The sequence below is a fragment of the Myotis nattereri genome (assembly GCF_964212035.1).
Source record: "Myotis nattereri genome assembly, chromosome: 10".
Lineage (NCBI taxonomy): Eukaryota > Metazoa > Chordata > Mammalia > Chiroptera > Vespertilionidae > Myotis > Myotis nattereri.
The window spans coordinates 29280670-29289647 of record NC_138085.1 but is presented as its reverse complement, the minus strand read 5'-3'; positions in this window follow the sequence as shown (position 1 = coordinate 29289647).

The window sequence follows — 8978 nt, the reverse complement described above, 5'->3', positions numbered from 1 at the left end:
GGGGCCACAACTGAAACATGATTGGCCATGAGTTGATAATTATTCAAGTTGGGTACCTGGGGATTCATTATATTAATGTCTCTACTTTTGTATATGATTGAAATTTCCCAAGGAAGAAATAATTTTTAAAAAATAATTTCCATCCCTCCCTCCAACCCCCCCAAAAGCCACTGACTGGGAGAAAATATTTGCAATACATATATTGGATAAAGGACTTAGTATCTAGAATATATAAAGAACTCCTATAATTCAATAAGAAAAAGACAGCAATCCAGTAGAAAAATGGAAAAAATATTTGAACAAGCACTTAAAAAAAGTGGTAATAATTCAAATGGCCAACGAACATATGATAAAAGTCTCAGCCTCATTAGTCATTGGAGAAATGCAAATTAAAACTACAAAGAGATATCTTGCATTCATCAGAATTGTTAACATGAAAAAAAACAAATCATAGCATCAATCTTAGTAAGACTGTGGAGCAAGTAGGACTCATAACACTGTTGAAGAGGGTGTAAATTGGTACAACCACTTTAGAAAACTGTCCACATTTACCAAAACTGAACTTAGGCATACTCAATAACCCAGAAATTCCACCCTCAATAAAAATGTGAACATATGTGAACCAAAGTCATATATAAGAACTAGAGGCCCAGTGCATGAAATGCAAGCACGGGTAGAGTCCCTAGCAGCTGCTGGCTGCCGGCCAGGGCCTCCCTTCCCCTGACTGCCTGCCGCCACCGCTAGTCAGGGCCTCCTTTCCCCTGGCTGCTGGCCAGGACCTCCCTTTGCACCCACCTTGGCCTGGTGCTGCCCGCTCACCTGCTCCACTATCCCACCATGGTCCTGCTTTTGTCGGGGCCCATTGGGGCCGGCAGTGCCTCCACTGCCGCCTGCTGCCAGCGCCATGTTGCCGACGCCCGCCATGTTCTGCGCCGTCCCCTGGTGGTCAGCGCATGTCTAACTCCCGGTTGGTCGAACTTCCACCCGTAGAGACAATTTGCATATTAGCCTTTTATTATATAGGATAGTCATAGCATCATTATTTGTAATTGCCAAAAGCTGGAAAATTGTGGTATACTCATACAATGTAAAAGTAATGAAAATGAACAGACTACCCACAATAGTGATGAACCTCACAAACACAATTTTAAATAAAACTTTATACAAAATACTACATGTTATATGATTCTAAGAGAATCGTTCAAAAATAGGCAAAACTAATCTATGATTTTAGAAGTTATCAGAGAGGTTACATTTGGAGAGGATGGTGGAAGTAGTGACTATAAAGGAATCATGGGAGATTTCTGGGATGTGGCATTCTGTTTCCTTATCTGGGTGATGTGTTGACTTTGTGATAAATTAATAATATGCATATTTAAGGTTTATATAGTTTTATGGATATATGTTGCCCATGTAAAAACGTCAACTAAAGGGAAAAAAAGACTGTATTTTCCCTAAATGGCTGAAAGTGATTAAAAGACTAGATGGTGAAGGTACTACTTATTTGCTCCATCTTTTTCTTGCACTGTTCCTCTCCTTTTTAATTGATTAGTACCTGTTATGAGGTATCAAAATCCTATCCCACTTCCCACCTTTGGGTTGCCCTATAGGAATAAGATATTTCAGGAAACACTAGTATGCATTCAGACTATGGAATAATTCTCAGATAAATAAGCAACGTAGTTAACACCACATTCTCCTTGGCTAAAAACTCCAAGCTGTTTAAACAAACTCCAGGTCTCTGATTACCAGATTCTAAATAAAACACATATATTTCCCCCTAAATGAGTCAGTTAATTTCTCCTTAGAGTTAAAGGAATATAACTGAATGAGTTATTGCAGTTGTTTTTAGCCCTTAGAAAACTTTGAAAACGTAAAGGGTTGTTTCTTCAGTTTCTGTATAACCCTGCCTGGTGCACATTATGCTGTAAACTCTCATTTGTTTGGGTCATATTACCTCTCATCCTTTTCAGAGCCATGAAGTCTGCCTTCACTCAGTAACGGCAGAGAATATGCTTGGCTGAGGCAGAAGAAAACTGCTCTCATGTCTTCTGTTCCCTGCTTTGGAGATGGATATAGAGGATAATAGAATGAGTTTGGAGCTGAACTCCTTAGGATGTAAATGTAATACCTTACCTTTCACAGGTTTCTCTCTGAATAAAAATCCTGGTTAAATACGTATCAGTGTGATGAGTAAATGTAAATATTTATTTATATTTCAAATTAAGCTTTTTCAACAGGTAAACTTCTGATTCATTCTCTTTCCCAAAGGTGGTGACAGGGAGTGTCCAACTAAGTGTCCAATTCTTGGCTTTCAGCACCTGCTGTTGCTACATTGCCAGTTAACTGCACGCTTTTCTGTGGGTCCTGGCAGGTGGACTGTTTATAGACTTTTGCTAATGTAGCATGCTTTTTGTTAGGTGATGAGTGTGCCAATTGAGTCATTACAGGGACATCAACAATCTAAATTAAGATAGAAGATTGGAGAACGCGGCCTTTGCTTCCAACACTTAGATTCTAGTATTTTAATCAGAAAAACTGTAAGAACTACATTCTTTTTTCTCTCTCATCAAACAAAATGAGGTGTTTTAAAGCAAAGTAAAGCAATACACATCAAAATTAGTCCACCACGTTCTATACTAACAAATCATTTGAACTCTGCTGTTTTAAAAGCCCAAGATATTGCTGTGTTTGGCATTTTAAGAGGTGTCTCCTTATACCAGCCTCTGGCAAGAATGCCAAGAGTCAGCTTGAGGTATTTTGTTCCAGAAACCTGTTGTTTTAGCAACTTGGCCCAGGAATTAAGTAAACTGAAACAGAGAACATTTAAACAATAAAAACAGAAGCAGCCCTGGAAATACCAGAATTCTCATTTCACTTTTGCTGTGTCTGAGACCCTGCTTTGTCTTTGTGACAGGACTTAAGAAAGCGCCAAATAAGTTACCCCCGTGGAAACATGTCAGCAGATTCTGCTTTATCAACAAATAGACAGTGGCCTCAGAGTGCATGACCAAATGGAAAGAGCAAGGGCTTTTACTAACAGTTGTGACACTGGCTGTGTGACACTGTGTACGAAAGTTATTTTTCTAATGTACAACCGATGGCATGGTTTATGGCAAAACAAGTAAGACTGTTAGGCATTAACCTTTTATAAGGGAGACACGGAACAAGGTTTCTGTGCCTCTGAATGGGTTTTCCAAGAAACAGAAACTTTTCACATTGTTAAAGTGTTCTAAAGTTAACAATTTTGAATATCATAAAATGAATTTTCTGACTTCTTTTGCAGATAGTACTAGTAAAATGTTTTTGTGTGTGATGACACAGAGTTATGCTTGGCAAGTCAGTGATATCCTCTCAGGAAATTATTTGCCATTGCACTCCCTGGCCACACACTCCTGTTTTTTGTTTTGGTCTTTTTCCCCCTCCTTAATACTTTTATCCCTTACCATCAAACTATTGTAACAACACCTTCTTTGTCTGGCCTGCCTTTAGCAGGATCCACCCTTACTCCAGAGTCTCTTTACATGGAGCTTCTATTCTATAGACTAGGAAGCTAGGTCACCAAGTCATTCAAATTCTATGTACAGTAAGAATACACTTTCTCCAAGTAAGCATCTGCATGGCTCTTCATTCATTCAGTAGATGTGTATAAAAAATATTAGATGTCATCAATTAATAAATGGGGAAAGAAGACTTAGTATCTCTCGATATAAACAGACTATTATTCAACCGTGAGAAAGAAGGAAATCTTGCCATTTGTGACAACACGCATGGGCCTTGAGGGCATTACGCTAAGTAAAATAAGTCAGACAGAAAGACAAAACTGTATGATATCACTTCTATGTGGAATCAAAAGGCAAAAAAGGGAAATGGTCAAAGTGTACCAACTTCCAGTTAGAAGGTGAATAAATTTGGGGGATGTCATGCACAGCATTGTGATTGTAGTTAACCATATTGCATTATATACTTGAAAGTTGCTAACAGAGTAGATCTTAAATGTTCTTGGCACAGGAAAAGAAATGGTAATTATGTGATGTGATGGAGGAGTTAGCTAATGCTACAGTGGTAACCATATTGCAATATATAAATGTATCAAATCAACACATTGTGCACCTTCAACTTACATGATGCTATATTTCAAGTATATCTCAATAAAGCTTGAAAAAAACAAAAATAAACAACAAATAAAAAAAAAGAAAACACTAGTACCTGAACTTTTACATCTTTTTGGGTGCCTTTCTATTTTTAAGCTTACTTTTGTTAATTAGGTCGTGTATGCTATAAATTCAGTTAGGTATCTTCTATGTCAATACTAAGAGTATATTTTAAAAAACTGTAAGTAAGACTATTCAAGCTCCTATTATCCCATCATGCACATAAACTAAAAGGAATTGACAATAACAAGTATGCAATTTAGCACCAACATAAAAAGCAACATAATTTTTACAACAGGCATTTCCCTATGGCTGTCTTTTCCACAAACACAATTCTAAGCAAAAATATGGTAGAAAGAGCCCTGAGCAAGATAGCATGTTATACAAAGAGGCTCCCATCAGCTGTGATTTGCTGATACGATCTTCTAAAACAATATTTGAATACATTTAGGCAGAACATACACATTGTTGCTCCCACGCTCCTTACTCAAACTCTATTTCCCTGGGCCCTGAAGACATTCAAACGAAAGCTGTGTCCTAGTCACATCTTTAACTATATTAGTTGTCCTGAGTTCTTGTAAACGGACAATCAATGGGTTCGTGCTGCCTGTCACTACTTGAGCCAATTAAGCAGAGGCAGGGTTGAATCATACATGAGCGGTTATTCCAATACTGCGGGCAATATGGGAGAGCAGCAGGGTATCCACAAAAATCGGCTTTGCCCTCTACCACAAGCCAGCTGCTTGTATTGGGTAGAAGGAAAAGATTACATGGGGAAACAGGCAAAAAGGGTATGCCAAAAGGGCAGTTTACAGGTAATGAGGCTGGAGATTTGTAATGGCCTGCGGGTATGCAAAGGCTGGGGGTCTTCAAAGGGCCAGCTATGGTTTCTGGCTATGGTTTCTACAACAAGGTTGTTAATCTTTCCATGATAATAGCTCCCTGTTGGGGAGGATGGGCTGCGTTTCCAGATGAGCTCCCAGCCAGGTTAGAATGTGCCTTCTTTAATCAGAATAAAACAATCACGGTTAACAGAGCATGATGAATATCTCTTACAATTCTAGCTGGTTCCCAATAAGTGGGATCTCCTTCTGTTGCACCTGTTGCACAGTGATATTAGGAAGTAAAATGATCTATATATGAAACAATAAAAACTTTTGGTGAGAAGATAGTATTAAAAAAAGTTAAGGAGCCCTGGCCAGTTTTGCTCAGTGGATGGAGCGTCGGCCTGCGGACTGAGGGGTCCCAGGTTCGATTCTGGTCAAGGGCATGTACCTTGGTTGCGGGCACATCCCCCGTTGGGAGTGTGCAGAAGGCAGCCGATCGATGTTTCTCTCTATCCCTCTCCCTTCCTCTCTGAAAAAAATCAACAAAATATATTTTTTAAAAAAAGGAAAGAAATTGCCTAAATTGATAAACCAATATCCTTAAATTATCGACAGTAAAGAATAAAATGGTGCCGTAACCGGTTTGGCTCAGTGGATAGAGCGTCGGCTTGCGGACTGAGAGGTCCCAGGTTCGATTCCGGTCAAGGGCATGTACCTGGGTTCCGGGCACATCCCCAGTAGGAGATGTGCAGGAGGCAGCTGATCGATGTTTCTCTCTCATCGATGTTTCTAACTATCTCTCTCCCTTCCTCTCTGTAAAAAATCAATAAAATATATTTTAAAAAAAAAAGAAATGGTTAAAGCACAGGTGATTAAAAATATAATTTTAACAATTAAATTTCCTTTTTTTTTTTACTCTAAAATTTTCATCAGATCCAATAGCTAAAAGGACCTAACACTTGTCCTCTCTCTGCCTTTTGTCCCTTTGGTAGTTTTGAGGAATAAAATAGCCAAAGGGAAAATGTGGGAGTAAAGAGAAAGATTACATGAATAATCTTTCAGGCTCTGAAATAATCTAAAGAGAAATAATCTAAAAAGAGATGAAAAGAAGTATGTAACTACAGGAAAAAGAAAATTTGGAATTTTTGACTCGGAGCAGGCCAAAGATTTCGGTATTTTTGTCACTACAAATGGGCACTAAAAATATAATCTTTTGTTTTATCTTCTCTACACTACATTACTAGATGGGTAGTAAAAAGTTTGGTAAAGGGAAAAATATTTTAGTTTTTAAGATTTTAAAAATTCAAGCCACCAATTACTGAATATCTACTCTGGCTCTAATATGTTAAGGATTAACAGTAGATTGTAGCATTGCTCCTGCCTTCAGGGAGCTTATTATCCTTAAAGAAACAAAAGACAAGAAATCATTAGATAGTGGAAAAAGTCTTGAGCAGAACAAGAATGTGACCTACTATTACAATTAACCATGGAGTTCAGTAACTACAAGACCCACATACTTGGAATGTGTAGTTCATTAAATTCAATTGCTCTAAGGGTTCAAATGTTCCTTTTAAACACAGTGAAAGTTTAGAGTCTGTGAACCGCAAATATTTCCTTCAATTCTCCACTTCCAGGAAAATCTGATAAAAAGTATTACTTGCTATGCTAAACAATTAAGGATGAACCTGAACCTCTGGCATTTGTTTTCTCTGTGACCTTATTGTAACATTTCTTATTGCACGTCTAACATTCAAAAGGTATTATCTCTTCTTTACACCATGACTGTGGATATTTAGAAGAAAGAAGCCCAGTTCCTACCTTAAGGGAGTTTACCTGAATAAAAAAAGATGCATGCAGTTTTAATACAATACAGCTAAGTATAACAGGCATGTACAAGGTCTCCCTGGGATATAAGGGCACACACACACCAGAAAAGGGCAAGGTTTCTCTGATATAGAAGGGCACATATCAGTTTGCTCCATTGTTGGTGATGCTAAATTTGACCACATGAGTAAGGTTGACAGCCACTTGAGTTTTCACTGGAAAGGTACCTTTGTCTCTCTATAAGCCTGTTGGGGAACAAGATGGGTAGGAAGGTGTAAAATTCCTGGAGAAAGTGGGATCTAGCTAAAGCAGAGAGGAAGAGTTAAGAATATCCAGGCAGAAGGGATATAGCAAAGCATCAAGCGGACAAAAACTAGAGCATGCCCTGGAGTGACAAGTAAAATGTCCCAGTAAGTCTAAGATGTGGGCCATTAATAGATTATGCAGGGCCTTGAAAGCTAGTGTTAAGGAGACTGGTTTATCTTCTAGTCTAGTAGTCTTCAAAATGTGGTGTGCCCAGGGATGGGGGATGTTTAATTGCCTTTTAAAATGTCTATACTTGTGTGTACATTTCATAGTGGACAATATTGTATGTATATGACCATTAGCTGAAATCAGGACCATGGGAGGACGGAAGGTGCAGAGAGAGAATGAAAGCTGTTACATTTACTAAGTACTTAAAAACATCCAGGATGAGCTGTTGAGCAGACAGCTGTATACGAACTGGAGATTTTGCCCTGGCCAGTGTTTCCCAGTGGTTAGAGACTGCACACCAAAGGATCACAGGTTCGATTCCCAAAGGCATGTACTTGGGTTGCAGGTTCACTCCCCAACCTGGTTGGGGCACATGCAGGAGGCAACCAGTCGATGTGTCTTTCATATCATTGTTTCCCTCCCTCTCTCCCTCCCTCCCATGCTCTCTGAGAAGCAATGGAAAAAGCATCTTCAGGTAAGGATTAACAAACAAACAAAAAAGATTTAAAAAATTAATAAAACTGAAGATCTGGGGAGAGGCCTTTGCCTGGACGTATAGATTTGGGACATCCATTGAATACATGAGAGAAAAGAGAAGTGGACCAATGGTAGAACTCTGGGAAACACTAACATTTACAATAACACAATTACTTTTTTTCAAAAGTAAAATTAGAACACAAGGAGCAGAGTATCCCTTTTTTTCTTTTAAATATGTTTTCATTGATTTGAGAGAGATAAAAAACATGTGTGAGAGAGAAACATCGACCTGCTGCCTCCTGCATGACCCTTACTGGGGATTGAGCCCAAAACCCGGCACATGCCCTGACCAGAATGCAACAGGCAACCTTTCAGTGCACAGGACGACGGTGAACCAACTGAGCCACACTGGCCAGCACAGTGTTTGCCCTTTTTAAAATTTAAAGAAGTTCCCAAAGATTAATACAAAGTTACTGTTAATCTTTACTATTTCCATTAGTGTATGGAAGTGAGGCTCAGTGCACCATGAAGAAACATTTCAGCAGCAATCCAGGATGATAATTTTTCTTGCTGTTTTGGGGGGCAGTCAATAAAAGTTCACCATGAAACTTGGGCCTTTTGAAGAAATGGCTTGATTACAGGGCTGGGCTAGGGAAACTGCAAAATGAGCCAGAAACACCTTGCATCAAAAAGCAAGGAAATGCCAATAGGATATAAGAGTTGGCTTAGAAGGACTCTCACCAAATTTGGGATGAATTGAGCATCAACAAGAATAACAAATTTTGACACATTGAATATAAAAAGAATCTGAGTCCACAGTAACATTCAAATGTGAAAGAAATGTAGAAAATGGAAACTCTTCTTCACACACACAAAAATGCCAGCTAAATGTAGAATAAAGGATGAAATGAGAAAAACCTCAAGTTACAACTCCTGTTTAATAACCGATCCAGGTTAATAATCATCAATAGATATTAAAACACTGGATTAAAGGTTATTTTTAAAATATGTTTTTATTGATTTTAGAGAGGGAGAGGGAGATAGAAACATCAATGATGAGAATCACTGACTGGCTGCCTCCTGCATTCCCCTGCTAGGGATCAAGCCTGCAACTTGGGCATGTACCCCCGACCGGAACCAAACCTGGGACCCTTCAGTCCATAGGCCGATGCTCTATCCACTGAGCCAAACCGGCTAGCTAAAGGTTATTGGCAGCCGATGC